This window comes from Podarcis pityusensis (genome assembly GCF_964106645.2).
Source record: "Podarcis pityusensis genome assembly, chromosome: 10".
Classification (NCBI taxonomy): domain Eukaryota; kingdom Metazoa; phylum Chordata; class Lepidosauria; order Squamata; family Lacertidae; genus Podarcis; species Podarcis pityusensis.
In genome coordinates, this window is record NC_138035.1 from 59,853,277 (window position 1) to 59,874,178 (window position 20,902).

Sequence of the window (20,902 nt, forward strand, 5' to 3'; positions counted from 1 at the left end):
AGGTTAAGTTGTCGAAGGCTGATTTCTTTTTCTGTGCTAAAAAGCCTTCTCTTTCGACCACCAAACATTTCAGGGGAGCATTTGCAACCGTTTGGCACCATTTTTGAGTGAATTGCCGAAAGTCAAATTTTTGCTGAAATTGTGACCCCGGGGCTTAGGGATTTTTTCAAAAAAATCTTTTTCTGCCAGTTAAGTTGTCGAGCACTGATTTCTTTTCCTGTGATAAAAGGCTTTCTGTTTCGACCGCCAAACCTCTCAGGGGAGCCTTTGCAACCATTTGGTACGATTTTTGAGTGAATTGCCGAAAGTCAGATTTTTGATGAAATTGTGACCCCGGGGCTTAGGGATTTTTTCGAAAAAAATCTTTTTCTGCCGGTTCAGTTATCGAGGGCTGATTTCTTTTCCTGTGATAAAAGGCTTTCTGTTTCGACCGCCAAACCTCTCAGGGGAGCATTTGCAACCATTTGGTACCATTTTTGAGTGAATTGCCGAAAGTCAGATTTTTGATGAAATTGTGACCCCGGGGCTTAGGGATTTTTTTCAAAAAAATCTTTTTCTGCCGGTTAAGTTGTCGAGGGCTGATTTCTTTTCCTGTGATAAAAAGCCTTCTGTTTCGACTGCCAAACCTCTCAGGGGAGCATTTGCAACCCTTTGGCACCATTTTTGAGTGAATTGCCGAAAGTCAGATTTTTGATGAAATTGTGACCCCAGGGCTTAGGGATTTTTTCAAAAAAATCTTTCTCTGCCGGTTAAGTTGTCGAGGGCTGATTTCTTTTCCTGTGATAAAAAGCCTTCTGTTTTGACCGCCAAACCTCTCAGGGGAGCATTTGCAACCCTTTGGCACCATTTTTGATTGAATTGCCGAAAGTCAGATTTTTGCTGAAATTGTGACCCCGGGGCTTAGGGATTTTTTCAAAAAAAATCTTTTTCTGCTGGTTACGTTGTCGAAGGCTGATTTCTTTTTCTGTGATAAAAAGCCTTCTCTTTCGACCACCAAACATTTCAGGGGAGCATTTGCAACCCTTTGGCACCATTTTTGAGTGAATTGCCGAAAGTCAATTTTTTGCTGAAATTGTGACCCTGGGGCTTAGGGATTTTTTCAAAAAAATCTTTTTGTGCCGGTTAAGTTGTCGAGCACTGATTTCTTTTCCTGTGATAAAAGGCTTTCTGTTTCGACCGCCAAACCTCTCAGGGGAGCATTTGCAACCATTTGGCACCATTTTTGAGTGAATTGCCGAAAGTCAGATTTTTGATGAAATTGTGACCCCGGGGCTTAGGGATTTTTTTTCAAAAAAATCTTTTTCTGCCGGTTAAGTTGTCGAGGGCTGATTTCTTTTCCTGTGATAAAAAGCCTTCTGTTTCGACCGCCAAACCTCTCAGGGGAGCATTTGCAACCCTTTGGCACCATTTTTGAGTGAATTGCCGAAAGTCAGATTTTTGATGAAATTGTGACCCCGGGGCTTAGGGATTTTTTCAAAAAAATCTTTTTCTGCCCCTTAAGTTGTCGAGGGCTGATTTCTTTTTCTGTGATAAAAAGCCTTCTGTTTAGACCGCCAAACCTCTCAGGGGAGCACTTGCAACCGTTTTGCACCATTTTTGATTGAATTGCCGAAAGTCAGATTTTTGATGAAATTGTGACCCCGGAGCTTAGGGATTTTTTCAAAAAAATCTTTTTCTGCTGGTTCAGTTGTCGAGGGCCGATTTCTTTTCCTGTGATAAAAAGCCTGCTGTTTCGACCGCCAAACCTCTCAGGGGAGCATTTGCAACCCTTTGGCACCATTTTTGAGTGAATTGCCGAAAGTCAGATTTTTGATGAAATTGTGACCCCGGGGCTTAGGGATTTTTTCAAAGAAATCTTTTTCTGCCGGTTAAGTTGTCGAGAGCTGATTTCTTTTCCTGTGATAAAAGGCTTTCTGTTTCGACTGCCAAACCTCTCAGGGGAGCATTTGCAACCCTTTGGCACCATTTTTGAGTGAATTGCCGAAAGTCAGATTTTTGATGAAATTGTGACCCCGGGTCTTAGGGATTTTTTCAAAAAAATATTTTTCTGCCCGTTAAGTTGTCGAGGGCTGATTTCTTTTCCTGTGATAAAAACCCTTCTATTTCGTCCGCCAATCCTCTCAGGGGAGCGTTTGCAACCGTTTGGCACCATTTTTGAGTGAATTGCCGAAAGTCAGATTTTTGCTGAAATTGTGACCCTGGGGCTTAGGGATTTTTTCAAAAAAATCTTTTTCTGCCGATTAAGTTGTCGAGGCCTGATTTCTTTTCCTGTGATAAAAAGCCTTCTGTTTCGACCGCCAAACCTCTCAGGGGAGCATTTGCAACCGTTTGGCACCATTTTATTGAATTGCCGAAAGTCAGAATTTTGATGAAATCGTGACCCCGGGGCTTAGGGATTTTTTCAAAAAAAATCTTTTTCTGCTGGTTAAGTTGTCGAGGGCTGATTTCTTTTGCTGTGATAAAAAGCCTTCTGTTTCGACTGCCAAACCTCTCAGGGGAGCATTTGCAACCCTTTGGCACCATTTTTGATTGAATTGCCGAAAGTCAGATTTTTGATGAAATTTTGACCCCGGGGGTTCGGGATTTTTTCAAAAAAATCTTTTTCTGCCGGTTAAGTTGTCGAGGGCTGATTTCTTTTGCTGTGATAAAAAGCCTTCTGTTTCGACTGCCAAACCTCTCAGGGGAGCATTTGCAACCCTTTGGCACCATTTTTGAGTGAATTGCCGAAAGTCAGATTTTTGATGAAATTGTGACTCCGGGGCTTAGGGATTTTTTCCAAAAAATAGTTTAGTTCTTAATTATGTATTTCTATATGTTCGAAGCCATCCAGAATGGCTGGGGCAACCCAGTCAGATGGGTGGGATATAATAATAATAATAATAATAATAATAATAATAATAATAATGGAAAAGGACATCCCCATTTTCTTCAGAGAAATGACAGGGTAGAAAGTACACTGGACCTGAGATGGGTGTGCAGTGGTACCTTGGGTTGCATATGCTTCAGGTTACATACGCTTCAGGTTACAGACTCCGTTAACCCAGAAATAATACCTTGGGTTAAGAACTTTGCTTCAGGATGAGAACAGAAATCGCGTGGTGCCAGCGGGAGGCCCCATTAGCTAAAGTGGTGCTTCAGGTTAAGAACAGTTTCAGGTTAAGAACGGACCTCCAGAATGAATTAAGTACTTAAACCAAGGTACCACTGTACTTATTTTTCCTCCTCACTGATGTTGTTGGGTGCAGGGACAGATACAGCCTATACTGTGCTATACTAAACGTAAAGGTAAAGGTAAAGGACCCCAGGATGGTTAAGTCCAGTCAAAGGCGACTATGGGGTTGCGGCGCTCATCTCGCTTTCAGGCCGAGGGAGCCGGCATTTGTCTACAGACAGCTTTCCGAGTCATGTGGCCAAACCATGACTAAACCACTTCTGGCGCAACAGAACACTGTGACTGAAACCAGAGCGCATGGAAACACCGTTTACCTTCCCGCTATTTATCTACTTGCACTTTGATGTGCTTTCAAACTGCTAGGTTGGCAAGAGCTGGGACAGAGCAATGGGAGCTCACCCCATCGTGGGGATTCGAACCGCCAACCTTCCGATCGGCAAGCCCAAGAGGCTCAGTGGTTTGGACCACAGTGTCACCCGCATCCCTGTGCTATACTATGTTGGTACCAGCAGAGCTGGGGAGCAGCCAAGTACACTTGCCATGGGCTTTGGAGGGCTGAGCCGGCCAGGCGTGGGTCTCCAGGGACTGGCTGCTTTTCGGATTGAGTTTTATTCCAACAAGACTCTCGCCCCAGGCCTCAGACAAGGTCTGCATGGGCCAGCCTATGAGCCCAAGCCCTGTAGGGTTTGCCCATCACAACTGCTCCCTACTCCAGCCTTGTAGGATTACTCTGTTACACCATGGAAGTAAGCTCTGCTGAACTGAGCACATCCGTGAGATTGTGTTGTCTGTCTACCACCTCATGCAGTCAAATTTGCTCCAAAACCTAAGCGATCATTTCCCATCGTGGTCCCATTCATCATCTTACCATCACAGGGCTGACAGACAATTTGATGTGGTAAAATTACTATGAAGCAGGCCATTTTGTCCTCTCTGTTCTGTAACAGAACTGTCTCAGAAACAAACATGTTTATTATCATGAATTGCCTGACATAGAGAGCAAAAGTCAGTATGGTTAGCAAGGAAGATCCCCCCCCCCCTTCTCTGTGTACCAGCCTCACTGATTTTACCACAACAGGGGGAAATATTTGGGCTCGGTCCGCAGACTGGCATTTTTCTTTTTTAACCAAAATGCAAAAGGAAGTAAATAAATATATAAACAAAATCAAAACATTGCTATGATGCACTCCTCATAAAACTCAGTGACTTACTGCAGCCCTCGCAGAAAAACAACGCCATGTCAGGCACTGTACATAAATATAATTTTACAACAGCAAAAACTGAGCATGAATCTGTTCCACAAGGCCATAACACTTTTTTCCTCAGCCGGTAAAGGCTTTAAATTGTAGAATGATATCGGAGTTATTTGTATGTAGATAATAAATAGCATTTGCTTCCATATAACATTTGGTGCTGAGGGAAAAGCAGAGAGCGAGCGAGTGAGTGAGTGAGTGAGACATATTTCTAGCTTAAAAACACTTTTAGCACTAACACATTTCTGATGTTTTCCCACAACATTCAATATGCTCAATAGAGAAGCCAATTGAGCTTTAAAGAGGGTTTTGAAGACAATTTAGACTGGCGCTCAGATGTAGCAGGAAAATGAAATTGCCCTGAAATAAAAAACCTATTTACATTGGCTTCAACAATGGGGCCGGCGAAGAAAAAGCATTTTATATATATATATTAAGAAGTCACCTATCAACGTGATTTTCTTCATCTTCATTTCTGTTGCCCCTAACAACCGCCAGACAACATGAACATGACCTATATTTTCTTATCGAAATTGCTTCCCTCTGTTTGTTGCTCCCAGATTGTCCATGTGTGCTGGGTTGTGGCCGCTGATTTCTGCTGGAAGTGAAACCGCTTACCAACAAGCAAAAAAATGAAAGTAGACCATTTGCAGAGGGGGGTGGGCAGGGAAAGGTACATATGATAGTAGCACAGAATCATAAAATCACAGAATTGTAGAGTTGGGAGGGACCTCGAGGGTCATCTAGTCCACCCCCTGCAATGTAGGAATCTCAACAAGATTACACACAACAGATGGCCAGCCAACCTCTGCTTAAAAACCTCTAAGGAAGGAGAGTCCACCACCTCTTTGCTGTTCCAATGTCGAACAGTTCTTACTGTCCTCAGGTTATTCCTGATGTTTAGTCAGAACCTCCTTTTTCGTAACTTGAATCATTTGGTTTGAGTCCTAGCCTCCAGTACAGGAGAAAACAAGCTTGCGCCATCTTCCATGTGACAACCCTCCAGATACTTGAAGATGGCCATCATATCTCCTCTTTACCAGGCTAAACATACCCAAGTCCTTCAACCATTCCTCATTAGACTTGGTTTCCAGACCCTTGATCACCATGGTCACCCTCTTCTGCACAAAGATTATAGACAGAGGTTCTGAGATTACACCCACAAGCTCCTTTAGTCCCAATTGTCACTTGTTGGACAGCACAAAAAGGAGTCTCTTTAATTTTGCTATTGAACATCAAAGCTTTAAATTAGGCTAACATTCTGTTGATGGTCATCTGTGGAATGCGAAAGCTTACTTGCATTTTGATTTGAAGGAATTATCCCACAACTTGGCTCCTACACTTGCTAAAAGGGTTTTTATGTACTTCTAATTAAATACTTCAGTATTTTGAAAGATGGAGGGAACTTTATTTGACAAGTGGATAATTAACACAAGTAAAAGAAGTAAATTATTTGTTTGACAGTAGTTTCTGCTAGTTTGAAGGGCTGCACCAGATCTATTTTAATAACAATAATTTTAATAATAATGTTATTATTTATACCCCGCCCATCTTTCTGGGTTTGGGTGCAGCTCATCAGGCCCTGGAGATTTGAATTCATTTAAAGTAGGTATGTGTCCCCTTACCATCCCTTTTCTAGCTTTGGTTTAGCACCCTCCTTGCATCATTCATTTCTGTTATCAACAGGTTGAGCACTGCTTTCCTTTGGGGTGAAGACAGAGGCAAAGTAGGCGTTGAACAGTTCTGCCTTTTCTCTGTCACCCAATAGCATTTCTCCATCTTCTCCATGCAAGGGATCTACTACTCGCTCGATCTTCCTCTTGCTTTCAACATAGCCGAATAAACTTTTCTTATTATTTTCAACCTCTCTTGCAAGATTTGAAAAAGTGCATGTCCAACTACACTCAGCTATCCCTTAACTCTGTATAATGAAACCCAAGAGGACATGAACACTTCCTCCAAAGGTTCCTTGTATAGTGGTACTTTGGTTTACAAACTTAATCCATTCCAGAAGTCTGTTCTTAAACTAAAGCATCCTTAAACCAAGGCGTGCTTTCCAATAGCAGCGGGGGACTCAATTTACAAATGGAACACACTCAACAGGAAGCGGAACATGTTCTTATTCCAAGGCAAAGGTCACAAACCAAAACACCTACTTCCGGGTTTGCAGCATTCTTAATCCAAGTTGTTCATAAACTAAGCTGTTTTTAGACCAAGGTACCACTGTACTTTCATTTCATCAATAAGCTCCTCCCTGTTGGTGAGGCCCAGATCTAAGAGAGATGACCTCCCTTGTTGTTTCTTCCACTGCCTTGGAAATGAATTTTTCAGCGAGGCAACTGAGGAATTTGATGGACTTTTAACATTCTCAGCAGAGTTTGAGTGCCAACATATATTGGGGTAGCATATGAAAGGAATGATTCGTTTTCAAGCAGCCATTTTAGAAGTGCTTACCTTTCATTTACATTTCAGATGATTGCTTATGTAAATATTTTGCTGTCAGGGGTTCAGGAGCAGAGGCAAGGGCAAGGGAGGAAACAGAGAGCGAGGGGGAGGAGGCAGAAGAAAAGATGAGTGATGACGACGACCCGAGATCTCCGAGTCTTTCCAGTGAATCAGAAGATTCACAGAAAGGAGCACCAGTGGCCAGGGCAAGGGGGGAGCCTAGGGGGACACCCCAGGAAGATAGAGCCAGAGGGGACTCAGAGGGGAGCAGTTGGAAATCGGGACCAGCGTCACCGCCAGAGAGCAGGGAAGAGGAAGGGCGCCAGGGATCAAGCGCTGGCAGCTCACAACAGGGGGGAGGGCACGAGTCAGGAGTGGCCACACCTCCATCGGGGAGCGAAGAAACGGTCAGACGGAAGGTGGAAGGTTGGGCGCGCGCGCCAAGTTCAAATGCACAGGAAAGTGGCGCAGTAGGCAGCCCGGAAAGGGAGCCAGGTCCTAAAGCCCGCCGAAAGGAGGGAGAAGAGTCAGGGGGGTCAGCGTCAGAGGAATCCCGGAAGGAAGAGACCCCGGGGGGCAGAGGGACCCAGAGAAGAACAGTCAGGCGGAAAAGGTGGAGCAAGGCTAGGATATTAAGTTGGTGTACAAGGGGCGGAGACTCAGATGGAGCTTCGCCGATCTAACCATTAGACGTAGGGTTGCACGCAGCAGCTTGAGAATGGAAACTGTAACTCAATAAAGACTTTTATTTAATGATCGCTGGCTAGCGTGATCCTCTGTGAGCTAGGATCTGGAAGCAACTCTGACAGTAAGCTCCATCTCAGTAAATTGTGGGCATCTACAGCCTCGCGGAGAGGAGAGAAAGCGGGTGCCTACTAGCGAGCTCACGAACGGCAGACAACATGACGGCCGAACAGCAGATAGCGGAACTCAGAGAAGCAGTGTCGCGACTGAATGCCGAGGCTCTTGCATCCAGGAAGAGAGAGGAGGACGCAGCTGCCGCCTACAGGGATCTCCAGGTCAGGTTGGAAGTGCTTACGAAGCAAGGGCAACTGACACCCAAACCGGAGGGGATTGGGTTGGGGAGACGAACAGGCGGTCTGGTCTCTCACTTCGATGGGAATTTGCAACAGTACCCCAACTTTAGAGCAGATGTAATGTGTGCACTGCAACTGCTGAACAAAGACTTTAGAGATGAGCAAGAGAAGGTGGGATTCATCATGTCCCATTTGCATGGAGATGCTAAAGCATGGCTGCGCAATTTGTGGAGAGATAAGGATCCGGCGCTCCAAAATGCGGATGCCTTTATTAAAGCGATGGATGGGTGCTTTTTATCAAGCATTGACGTGGATCTTGCTCGGCAGCAGATACATGGACTGAAGCAAGGGAGGGCCAGCGTAAGGCAGTACCATGCCCGCTTTTTCGCTTTGGTCAGTGCTCTGGAATGGGACAGAGATTCGGCTCCTGTAAGAGACCTGTTTTGGGAGGGATTGCACGGCTCGGTTAAAGATGAAATTGCGAGAGGGGAGAGACCCCGGACCACGCAGGAGATCGTTCAGAGGGCGCTGGCGGTGGGGGTGCGGCTGGAAGAACGTCCGTGGAGCAGTGGCGAAGGGCGTGGAGGGCGCGAACCAGCCAGGGGCTCCTCCTTCCTTCCCAGAGAAGCAGCGCGTGCGCAATCCACGCCTCCGCCAGGAGGAGGAGCGGAACCTATGGAGGTTGGAGGTGCAAGGGCTCAGTCAGCAGCCAGAGCCCTAGCACCGGCAGCAGTGAAAGCGAAGCCTCCTAGAGGGAACAGGAAGTGTTACATCTGCGATGATCCACAGCATATGGCGAAAGAGTGTCCCCAGAGGCTCCACAAGCACACTGCAGCCTCAGCAATGGTAACTGCAGCAACGCAGCAAGGACAACCACAGCAGGGAAACGACGGAGTCTGGTTGGAGGAAGAGGCACTGGGGCCCAGCCAGACGTGTCAGTGAAGCAGTCCCCAGAGATTTTACAGCCCATGGACCCCCTCCCGCCCAAACCGGTAGTGAGGCTCACCGCGTCGCTCCAGCTGCCCAATGGAATCACCATGGACGTGCCAATCACCATTGACTCCGGAAGCAATGCGGACTTTATAGGGCAGGACTTTGTCGACCGGCACGCTATACAGTTGCTGCCTGCCACGCTGCCCCTGCAGGTTGTCACGGTGGATGGCAGGGAGCTGCTAGGGGGGCAAGTGGTGAAGCAGACGCCACCAATGGTGATGCGACTTGGGAATCACAGGGAAATCATCAGCTTCAATGTCACTCAACTATCGGACACGCCCATTGTATTGGGCATGAGTTGGCTGGACAAGCACAGCCCGACGCTGGCTTGGTACCAGAGGCAGCTGACCTTCGGCTCTTCCTTTTGCGCTGAACACTGCATCGTGCCCAGGCAGGAAGGAGAGGAAGAGGAGTCACAGCTGCAGCTAGGCACGCTGCAAGCGGTTCCCCACAAGTACGCAGAATTTTTGGAGGTTTTCTGCGAGAAGGAGGCAGACAGGCTACCCCCCCACAGACCATATGACTGCAAAATTGACCTGCTGCCGGGGGCGGCGCTGCCCAAAGGGAAGCTGTATTCCATGTCTGAGGACGAACTGCAGGAACTCAAAGAGTTCATAGATCATAATTTGGAGCGCGGTTTCATCCGAGAGTCCAAGGCAGCGGGGGGCAGTCCGGTATTCTTTGTTAAGAAGCGGGACACGCCCCAAAAAAGACTTGTAGTGGACTTTCGCATCTTGAACAGTGTGACCAAGCCATCGGACTTCCCCATGCCCCGAATCGACGACCTCCTTGCAAAGGTACGGAAGGGCAGAGTGTTCACCAAGTTGGACCTGCGAGGGGCATACAACCTCATTCGCATGCGGGAAGGAGATGAGTGGAAGACAGCCATGTTCACGCCCCTGGGCACCTACGAATATAGAGTTATGCCTTTTGGATTGCAAAATGGCTCCCACGTTTTTCAAGCTTTCATGCATCACGTGTTGGCGGGGCTCCTCTACAAGACGTGCGTCTGTTTCTTGGATGACATCCTGATCTTTTCGGAATCGCAGCAGGAGCATGACAGACACGTCAAGGAAGTGCTGAGCAGGCTACAGCAACATAGGCTTTACGCCAAGCTGGAGAAGTGCCAATTCGACGTGACGGAGGTGGATTTCCTGGGCTACAAGTTGTCTGATAAAGGGCTCGCCATGGACAGCGCCAAGGTCCGAGCAGTGTTGGATTGGAAAAGCCCACGCAACCGGAAGGAGGTCCAACGGTTTGTCGGCTTCGCGAACTTCTATCGCAAGTTTATCAAAGGCTTTGCCATGCAGACAGCGGCCATCACGGACACGCTCAGCTCCAAGAAAAAGAAGTTCATCTGGACAGAGCAGGCGGAGCAGTCCTTTCAGGCACTCAAGCGTCTCTTCGCGTCGGAAGAGCAGCTGCTTCATGTCAACCCCAGCAGGCCGATGAGGGTGGAGACAGACGCTTCGGACAGAGCCGTGGGAGCAGTCCTGCTGCAGAAAGACCCGCAGGGGGTTTGGAGGCCGGGAGCGTTTTACTCAAGGAAGCTCAGCAAGTCCGAACAGAACTACACCATCTGGGACAGGGAGTTGCTGGCCATTCATGCAGCGTTCAAAGCGTGGAGGCACTTCCTGATCGGCGCCAAGCACACGGTGCAGGTCTGCACGGACCACAAGAATCTAGAGCACTGGCGCACGGCACAGTTCCTGAACCAGAGGCAGATACGTTGGGCTGAGTTCTTTGCGAATTTCGACTTCCGAATAGAGTATGTCCCGGGGGACACCAACATCATGGCGGATGCTCTCTCCCGTAAGCCACAGTATCTGGAGGAGGCAACGCCAGCGGCCGCCATGCACATCTTCGCACCGACAGTGTGGGCGTGCGCGGCGGCGACAGTTGACCTGGATGCGGTGCGACGAGCGTTGCAGGATGACTCCTTCGCGCAAGCAAAGATGGCAGAGGTGCACAGGGGCACGGCAGCGACCGACGAGTTCCAGCTGCGAGATGGTTTGCTCATCCGTAAAGGGGCCATCTACGTGCCGGGAGACGAACTTCGCGCCAAGGTACTGCAGCAGCTGCACGACGCGCCCACTGCCGGGCACTTTGGCAAGGAGAAGACGGTGGAATTAGTAGCCAGAGACTTCTGGTGGCCCGGAATGAGAGGGGAAGTCGCGGACTACGTGGCGAGGTGTGACACCTGCCAGAGGTCCAAACCAGTGCACAGACCGCCGGCCGGACTGCTGGAACCGCTGCAAACTCCGTTCGAACCATGGGAGAGAGTGGCCCTGGACTTTGTCACGGATCTGCCCAGCTCGAGGGGCAAGACGGCTGTGCTGGTGGTGGTGGATTTGTTCTCCAAGATGGCACATTTCATTCCGTGTGCGAAGGTGGCCACGGCGGAACAAACCGCCAAACTGTTCATAGACCACGTGTTCAAGGTTCACGGTCTGCCGCGGTCTATTCTGTCCGACCGAGGGCGACAGTTCATCTCAAACTTCTGGCAGAGGCTGATGGGCTTCCTGAACGTCAAGATCAACCTGGCGTCGGCTAGACACCCGCAGACCAACGGGCAAGCGGAGCGGGTCAATGCCATCATGCAGCAGTACCTGAGATGTTATGCGAATCAACAGCCTGCGACGTGGGTGGATTACCTGCCTCTCGCCGAGTTCGCCTACAACAACACGAAGCACGTGTCCACGGGGGTCACGCCGTTCTTCGCCAACAACGGGAGGCACCCTAGAACCTTCCCGGGACTGGAAAGAATGGGGGAGGGGGAGCCGCAGACAGCAGATGCGTTCGCGTCGGAGTTACAGGAGGTCCACGATCAGCTGCGGCGGCACCTGGAGCTGGCTAAACACGCATACAAGGTACAAGCGGACAAACACAGAAGGGTTGGCGAAGAGATCCATGTGGGAGACTGGGTCTGGTTAGCAGCCCACGCAGTGCCGGCCAGGTCGTTGGCGAAGAAGAAACTAGGGCATAAACAACTGGGGCCCTACCAAATCGAAGAACAGGTCAACCCGGTGGCTTTCAGGCTGGCTCTTCCGGAGGGTTCCAGAATGCATCCGGTGTTCCACAGATCGGTGCTCACTCCCTACAAGGCACCTCACAGGTTTCAGGAACCAGGAACGGCACCGGGTCCGCTCCGAGAGAGAACCGGGCAAGGGGGAGTGGCACAGGAGGAGCGCATCAACGAAGTCACGGAGATTTTGGACTCCAGGTGGGGGGAAGAGGGGGTAGAATACCTTCTCGCCAAGGAGGGCACCCCGGCCAGTGCCAACAGCTGGGTGCCGGGCTACGCTTTAGACGAACCTCTGCTCAAAGAAGAGTTTCATGCCCTCTTCCCACATAGGCCAATGCCAGCAGACTTTTTCGACGACTGGCTTTTCACGCCCACGCTTTCAGCCAGCACGTTCCGGGGGTTCGACTCGGACGAGGAACCGACACGAGACGCCCGTTCCCCGGAGGGGTCACCCTCGGGATCTGCTTCAGAACCCTCGTATTGGTGGGATGATCGACCAGAGGAGCAGTTCCGCAGAAGGTGGCTGGAGGGTCCAGGGCGAGCAACGTCTCCAGAAGGCAACGAGGGAGAGACGGACATGGACGTTTTCGGGGACGACCCGGGTTTCGAGCACGGCGGCACAGAGATGGAAGCGGAGGTGACCGTCGTCAACGAGAGCAGGGAGGAAGAACCGGAAGACTTCGGATGGCGGCCCGCCACGGGAAGCGAACTGTATCCGACATTCGTCCCCCTGACACGGCAGCACCCAGATCCCGCACCGGAAGGAGGGGAGGGGGGAAGAGGGGGCTTCGAGGGGGGGATGGATGTCAGGGGTTCAGGAGCAGAGGCAAGGGCAAGGGAGGAAACAGAGAGCGAGGGGGAGGAGGCAGAAGAAAAGATGAGTGATGACGACGACCCGAGATCTCCGAGTCTTTCCAGTGAATCAGAAGATTCACAGAAAGGAGCACCAGTGGCCAGGGCAAGGGGGGAGCCTAGGGGGACACCCCAGGAAGATAGAGCCAGAGGGGACTCAGAGGGGAGCAGTTGGAAATCGGGACCAGCGTCACCGCCAGAGAGCAGGGAAGAGGAAGGGCGCCAGGGATCAAGCGCTGGCAGCTCACAACAGGGGGGAGGGCACGAGTCAGGAGTGGCCACACCTCCATCGGGGAGCGAAGAAACGGTCAGACGGAAGGTGGAAGGTTGGGCGCGCGCGCCAAGTTCAAATGCACAGGAAAGTGGCGCAGTAGGCAGCCCGGAAAGGGAGCCAGGTCCTAAAGCCCGCCGAAAGGAGGGAGAAGAGTCAGGGGGGTCAGCGTCAGCGTCAGAGGAATCCCGGAAGGAAGAGACCCCGGGGGGCAGAGGGACCCAGAGAAGAACAGTCAGGCGGAAAAGGTGGAGCAAGGCTAGGATATTAAGTTGGTGTACAAGGGGCGGAGACTCAGATGGAGCTTCGCCGATCTAACCATTAGACGTAGGGTTGCACGCAGCAGCTTGAGAATGGAAACTGTAACTCAATAAAGACTTTTATTTAATGATCGCTGGCTAGCGTGATCCTCTGTGAGCTAGGATCTGGAAGCAACTCTGACAGTAAGCTCCATCTCAGTAAATTGTGGGCATCTACAGCCTCGCGGAGAGGAGAGAAAGCGGGTGCCTACTAGCGAGCTCACGAACGGCAGACAACATGACGGCCGAACAGCAGATAGCGGAACTCAGAGAAGCAGTGTCGCGACTGAATGCCGAGGCTCTTGCATCCAGGAAGAGAGAGGAGGACGCAGCTGCCGCCTACAGGGATCTCCAGGTCAGGTTGGAAGTGCTTACGAAGCAAGGGCAACTGACACCCAAACCGGAGGGGATTGGGTTGGGGAGACGAACAGGCGGTCTGGTCTCTCACTTCGATGGGAATTTGCAACAGTACCCCAACTTTAGAGCAGATGTAATGTGTGCACTGCAACTGCTGAACAAAGACTTTAGAGATGAGCAAGAGAAGGTGGGATTCATCATGTCCCATTTGCATGGAGATGCTAAAGCATGGCTGCGCAATTTGTGGAGAGATAAGGATCCGGCGCTCCAAAATGCGGATGCCTTTATTAAAGCGATGGATGGGTGCTTTTTATCAAGCATTGACGTGGATCTTGCTCGGCAGCAGATACATGGACTGAAGCAAGGGAGGGCCAGCGTAAGGCAGTACCATGCCCGCTTTTTCGCTTTGGTCAGTGCTCTGGAATGGGACAGAGATTCGGCTCCTGTAAGAGACCTGTTTTGGGAGGGATTGCACGGCTCGGTTAAAGATGAAATTGCGAGAGGGGAGAGACCCCGGACCACGCAGGAGATCGTTCAGAGGGCGCTGGCGGTGGGGGTGCGGCTGGAAGAACGTCCGTGGAGCAGTGGCGAAGGGCGTGGAGGGCGCGAACCAGCCAGGGGCTCCTCCTTCCTTCCCAGAGAAGCAGCGCGTGCGCAATCCACGCCTCCGCCAGGAGGAGGAGCGGAACCTATGGAGGTTGGAGGTGCAAGGGCTCAGTCAGCAGCCAGAGCCCTAGCACCGGCAGCAGTGAAAGCGAAGCCTCCTAGAGGGAACAGGAAGTGTTACATCTGCGATGATCCACAGCATATGGCGAAAGAGTGTCCCCAGAGGCTCCACAAGCACACTGCAGCCTCAGCAATGGTAACTGCAGCAACGCAGCAAGGACAACCACAGCAGGGAAACGACGGAGTCTGGTTGGAGGAAGAGGCACTGGGGCCCAGCCAGACGTGTCAGTGAAGCAGTCCCCAGAGATTTTACAGCCCATGGACCCCCTCCCGCCCAAACCGGTAGTGAGGCTCACCGCGTCGCTCCAGCTGCCCAATGGAATCACCATGGACGTGCCAATCACCATTGACTCCGGAAGCAATGCGGACTTTATAGGGCAGGACTTTGTCGACCGGCACGCTATACAGTTGCTGCCTGCCACGCTGCCCCTGCAGGTTGTCACGGTGGATGGCAGGGAGCTGCTAGGGGGGCAAGTGGTGAAGCAGACGCCACCAATGGTGATGCGACTTGGGAATCACAGGGAAATCATCAGCTTCAATGTCACTCAACTATCGGACACGCCCATTGTATTGGGCATGAGTTGGCTGGACAAGCACAGCCCGACGCTGGCTTGGTACCAGAGGCAGCTGACCTTCGGCTCTTCCTTTTGCGCTGAACACTGCATCGTGCCCAGGCAGGAAGGAGAGGAAGAGGAGTCACAGCTGCAGCTAGGCACGCTGCAAGCGGTTCCCCACAAGTACGCAGAATTTTTGGAGGTTTTCTGCGAGAAGGAGGCAGACAGGCTACCCCCCCACAGACCATATGACTGCAAAATTGACCTGCTGCCGGGGGCGGCGCTGCCCAAAGGGAAGCTGTATTCCATGTCTGAGGACGAACTGCAGGAACTCAAAGAGTTCATAGATCATAATTTGGAGCGCGGTTTCATCCGAGAGTCCAAGGCAGCGGGGGGCAGTCCGGTATTCTTTGTTAAGAAGCGGGACACGCCCCAAAAAAGACTTGTAGTGGACTTTCGCATCTTGAACAGTGTGACCAAGCCATCGGACTTCCCCATGCCCCGAATCGACGACCTCCTTGCAAAGGTACGGAAGGGCAGAGTGTTCACCAAGTTGGACCTGCGAGGGGCATACAACCTCATTCGCATGCGGGAAGGAGATGAGTGGAAGACAGCCATGTTCACGCCCCTGGGCACCTACGAATATAGAGTTATGCCTTTTGGATTGCAAAATGGCTCCCACGTTTTTCAAGCTTTCATGCATCACGTGTTGGCGGGGCTCCTCTACAAGACGTGCGTCTGTTTCTTGGATGACATCCTGATCTTTTCGGAATCGCAGCAGGAGCATGACAGACACGTCAAGGAAGTGCTGAGCAGGCTACAGCAACATAGGCTTTACGCCAAGCTGGAGAAGTGCCAATTCGACGTGACGGAGGTGGATTTCCTGGGCTACAAGTTGTCTGATAAAGGGCTCGCCATGGACAGCGCCAAGGTCCGAGCAGTGTTGGATTGGAAAAGCCCACGCAACCGGAAGGAGGTCCAACGGTTTGTCGGCTTCGCGAACTTCTATCGCAAGTTTATCAAAGGCTTTGCCATGCAGACAGCGGCCATCACGGACACGCTCAGCTCCAAGAAAAAGAAGTTCATCTGGACAGAGCAGGCGGAGCAGTCCTTTCAGGCACTCAAGCGTCTCTTCGCGTCGGAAGAGCAGCTGCTTCATGTCAACCCCAGCAGGCCGATGAGGGTGGAGACAGACGCTTCGGACAGAGCCGTGGGAGCAGTCCTGCTGCAGAAAGACCCGCAGGGGGTTTGGAGGCCGGGAGCGTTTTACTCAAGGAAGCTCAGCAAGTCCGAACAGAACTACACCATCTGGGACAGGGAGTTGCTGGCCATTCATGCAGCGTTCAAAGCGTGGAGGCACTTCCTGATCGGCGCCAAGCACACGGTGCAGGTCTGCACGGACCACAAGAATCTAGAGCACTGGCGCACGGCACAGTTCCTGAACCAGAGGCAGATACGTTGGGCTGAGTTCTTTGCGAATTTCGACTTCCGAATAGAGTATGTCCCGGGGGACACCAACATCATGGCGGATGCTCTCTCCCGTAAGCCACAGTATCTGGAGGAGGCAACGCCAGCGGCCGCCATGCACATCTTCGCACCGACAGTGTGGGCGTGCGCGGCGGCGACAGTTGACCTGGATGCGGTGCGACGAGCGTTGCAGGATGACTCCTTCGCGCAAGCAAAGATGGCAGAGGTGCACAGGGGCACGGCAGCGACCGACGAGTTCCAGCTGCGAGATGGTTTGCTCATCCGTAAAGGGGCCATCTACGTGCCGGGAGACGAACTTCGCGCCAAGGTACTGCAGCAGCTGCACGACGCGCCCACTGCCGGGCACTTTGGCAAGGAGAAGACGGTGGAATTAGTAGCCAGAGACTTCTGGTGGCCCGGAATGAGAGGGGAAGTCGCGGACTACGTGGCGAGGTGTGACACCTGCCAGAGGTCCAAACCAGTGCACAGACCGCCGGCCGGACTGCTGGAACCGCTGCAAACTCCGTTCGAACCATGGGAGAGAGTGGCCCTGGACTTTGTCACGGATCTGCCCAGCTCGAGGGGCAAGACGGCTGTGCTGGTGGTGGTGGATTTGTTCTCCAAGATGGCACATTTCATTCCGTGTGCGAAGGTGGCCACGGCGGAACAAACCGCCAAACTGTTCATAGACCACGTGTTCAAGGTTCACGGTCTGCCGCGGTCTATTCTGTCCGACCGAGGGCGACAGTTCATCTCAAACTTCTGGCAGAGGCTGATGGGCTTCCTGAACGTCAAGATCAACCTGGCGTCGGCTAGACACCCGCAGACCAACGGGCAAGCGGAGCGGGTCAATGCCATCATGCAGCAGTACCTGAGATGTTATGCGAATCAACAGCCTGCGACGTGGGTGGATTACCTGCCTCTCGCCGAGTTCGCCTACAACAACACGAAGCACGTGTCCACGGGGGTCACGCCGTTCTTCGCCAACAACGGGAGGCACCCTAGAACCTTCCCGGGACTGGAAAGAATGGGGGAGGGGGAGCCGCAGACAGCAGATGCGTTCGCGTCGGAGTTACAGGAGGTCCACGATCAGCTGCGGCGGCACCTGGAGCTGGCTAAACACGCATACAAGGTACAAGCGGACAAACACAGAAGGGTTGGCGAAGAGATCCATGTGGGAGACTGGGTCTGGTTAGCAGCCCACGCAGTGCCGGCCAGGTCGTTGGCGAAGAAGAAACTAGGGCATAAACAACTGGGGCCCTACCAAATCGAAGAACAGGTCAACCCGGTGGCTTTCAGGCTGGCTCTTCCGGAGGGTTCCAGAATGCATCCGGTGTTCCACAGATCGGTGCTCACTCCCTACAAGGCACCTCACAGGTTTCAGGAACCAGGAACGGCACCGGGTCCGCTCCGAGAGAGAACCGGGCAAGGGGGAGTGGCACAGGAGGAGCGCATCAACGAAGTCACGGAGATTTTGGACTCCAGGTGGGGGGAAGAGGGGGTAGAATACCTTCTCGCCAAGGAGGGCACCCCGGCCAGTGCCAACAGCTGGGTGCCGGGCTACGCTTTAGACGAACCTCTGCTCAAAGAAGAGTTTCATGCCCTCTTCCCACATAGGCCAATGCCAGCAGACTTTTTCGACGACTGGCTTTTCACGCCCACGCTTTCAGCCAGCACGTTCCGGGGGTTCGACTCGGACGAGGAACCGACACGAGACGCCCGTTCCCCGGAGGGGTCACCCTCGGGATCTGCTTCAGAACCCTCGTATTGGTGGGATGATCGACCAGAGGAGCAGTTCCGCAGAAGGTGGCTGGAGGGTCCAGGGCGAGCAACGTCTCCAGAAGGCAACGAGGGAGAGACGGACATGGACGTTTTCGGGGACGACCCGGGTTTCGAGCACGGCGGCACAGAGATGGAAGCGGAGGTGACCGTCGTCAACGAGAGCAGGGAGGAAGAACCGGAAGACTTCGGATGGCGGCCCGCCACGGGAAGCGAACTGTATCCGACATTCGTCCCCCTGACACGGCAGCACCCAGATCCCGCACCGGAAGGAGGGGAGGGGGGAAGAGGGGGCTTCGAGGGGGGGATGGATGTCAGGGGTTCAGGAGCAGAGGCAAGGGCAAGGGAGGAAACAGAGAGCGAGGGGGAGGAGGCAGAAGAAAAGATGAGTGATGACGACGACCCGAGATCTCCGAGTCTTTCCAGTGAATCAGAAGATTCACAGAAAGGAGCACCAGTGGCCAGGGCAAGGGGGGAGCCTAGGGGGACACCCCAGGAAGATAGAGCCAGAGGGGACTCAGAGGGGAGCAGTTGGAAATCGGGACCAGCGTCACCGCCAGAGAGCAGGGAAGAGGAAGGGCGCCAGGGATCAAGCGCTGGCAGCTCACAACAGGGGGGAGGGCACGAGTCAGGAGTGGCCACACCTCCATCGGGGAGCGAAGAAACGGTCAGACGGAAGGTGGAAGGTTGGGCGCGCGCGCCAAGTTCAAATGCACAGGAAAGTGGCGCAGTAGGCAGCCCGGAAAGGGAGCCAGGTCCTAAAGCCCGCCGAAAGGAGGGAGAAGAGTCAGGGGGGTCAGCGTCAGCGTCAGAGGAATCCCGGAAGGAAGAGACCCCGGGGGGCAGAGGGACCCAGAGAAGAACAGTCAGGCGGAAAAGGTGGAGCAAGGCTAGGATATTAAGTTGGTGTACAAGGGGCGGAGACTCAGATGGAGCTTCGCCGATCTAACCATTAGACGTAGGGTTGCACGCAGCAGCTTGAGAATGGAAACTGTAACTCAATAAAGACTTTTATTTAATGATCGCTGGCTAGCGTGATCCTCTGTGAGCTAGGATCTGGAAGCAACTCTGACATTTGCCATCCCTCAATTTTCAGTTACTTGTGTGTGTGTTGATACTCAAGGTGAAGTGACTGTTCATTTCCAAGGCTGCTTAATTGATTGCATCTTATAAAGCACAGGAAATCTCTGATTAGAAGTTTTTTTCGCATTTCTCTGAGTATTTGAATGAGAACTTTCAGTCCAGATTCACTGGAGTCAGTTGTCAGTGGTGGCCTATTAAAACAATTCTACAGGGCTGGAGGACCCTCGTGTGAATCTAGAGTAGCTCTTTGGATCCCAGCCAATATGAAATATGATTAATGTGCTCCTTTATAGTCCAACACAGCTGTGTGGGTTTGGAAGCTTATATGCAGAGATTACTTTTACACCAATCAGTTCCAGGCCAAAAGAGCTTTGGGGCTAATTTTGGATGTGAAGTTATTATAGTTATGTTTACCTGACCTACTGGTGAGCTTTGAGCTCACTTAAATGTTGATGCCCAGTAGTGATGTATGGAAGTGAGAGCTGGACCATAAAGAAGGCTGATCGCCGAAGAATTGACGCTTTTGAATTATGGTGCTGGAGGAGATTCTTGAGAGTCCCATGGACTGCAAGAAGATCAAACCTATCCATTCTGAAGGAAATCAGCCCTGAGTGCTTACTGGAAGGACAGATCCTGAAGCTGAGGCTCCAATACTTTGGCCACCTCATGAGAAGAGAAGACTCCCTGGAAAAGACCCTGAGGTTGGGAAAGATGGAGGGCACAAGGAGAAGGGGACGACAGAGGACAAGATGGTTGGACAGTGTTCTCGAAGCTACCAGCATGAGTTTGACTAAACTGCGGGAGGCAGTGGAAGACAGAAGTGCCTTGCATGCTCTGGTCCAGGGGGTCACGAAGAGTCGGACACGACTAAACAACAACAGATGTTGATGTATGCAGAATGAACTGCTGTCTTTATTGTTTTGTTGTAGTGACATGATACTTCCTCAAATCAAATCCGTTTATTGTGAGGACCATGCCTGTACACAAACATCAACACAACAATAGTTAAAAAATATTAAAATTCATTACATACTACGCCAACAAAACCTTCATCCCACAAAATAGAAAGAGAGGGAAAACAAGCAACGAGTTAAACAGACGATGAAGGGGTCTTTACATTGTCATCCATAAATCTTTCCCTGGCTTTCATGGCCTTCATCACAAAAACCGCTACCACATGGGTAATACGTGGGTTTGCATCGACTAACAAAAATTTTACTCTATCTTCAGGATTGGTTATAGAGTTGGGTATAATTTGCAGCAATGCGTCTCTAAAGCCCGAGTAGATGGGGCAATAGAGGAGGTAATGTGTAAGATCCTCTTTAATTTTCATAAGGCAAGGGCATAAACGATGTTCTACTGGGGTTTTTGTGAATCTACCGGTCAGATATGCAGTTGGCAGTGTTTGAAACCGTGCCATAGTAAAAGCTCTCCGAAGGGTGGGATCAGTGATCTCCACCAAGTAGTTGGCACAGATTTTGACTGCTTTTACTCGGGGAAACCAGTAGGAAAACCCAGAGTTTTTTATCTTTGTGGAGTCCAAAAAGGCGTCTTTTTCAAAGATCCATTCCCGAACTTTATCAGGGCTC

The 20,902-nt window shown here is 51.5% G+C and overlaps 1 long non-coding RNA gene across 2 annotated transcripts in view; it reads left to right on the forward strand.

Moving 5' to 3' along the window:
• LOC308486764 overlaps positions 1 to 20,902 on the forward strand; it is a 271,614-nt gene that overhangs the window by 245,342 nt on the left and 5,370 nt on the right. The window contains exon 3 of one of the 2 annotated variants that reach the window (XR_013991283.1): positions 6,112 to 6,173. The exons of the other annotated variant lie outside the window; for it this stretch is intronic. This is a non-coding gene — a long non-coding RNA (uncharacterized lncRNA). Of the gene's footprint in view, positions 1 to 6,111; positions 6,174 to 20,902 lie in introns of those variants that run through there. 2 annotated transcript variants of the gene reach the window in all.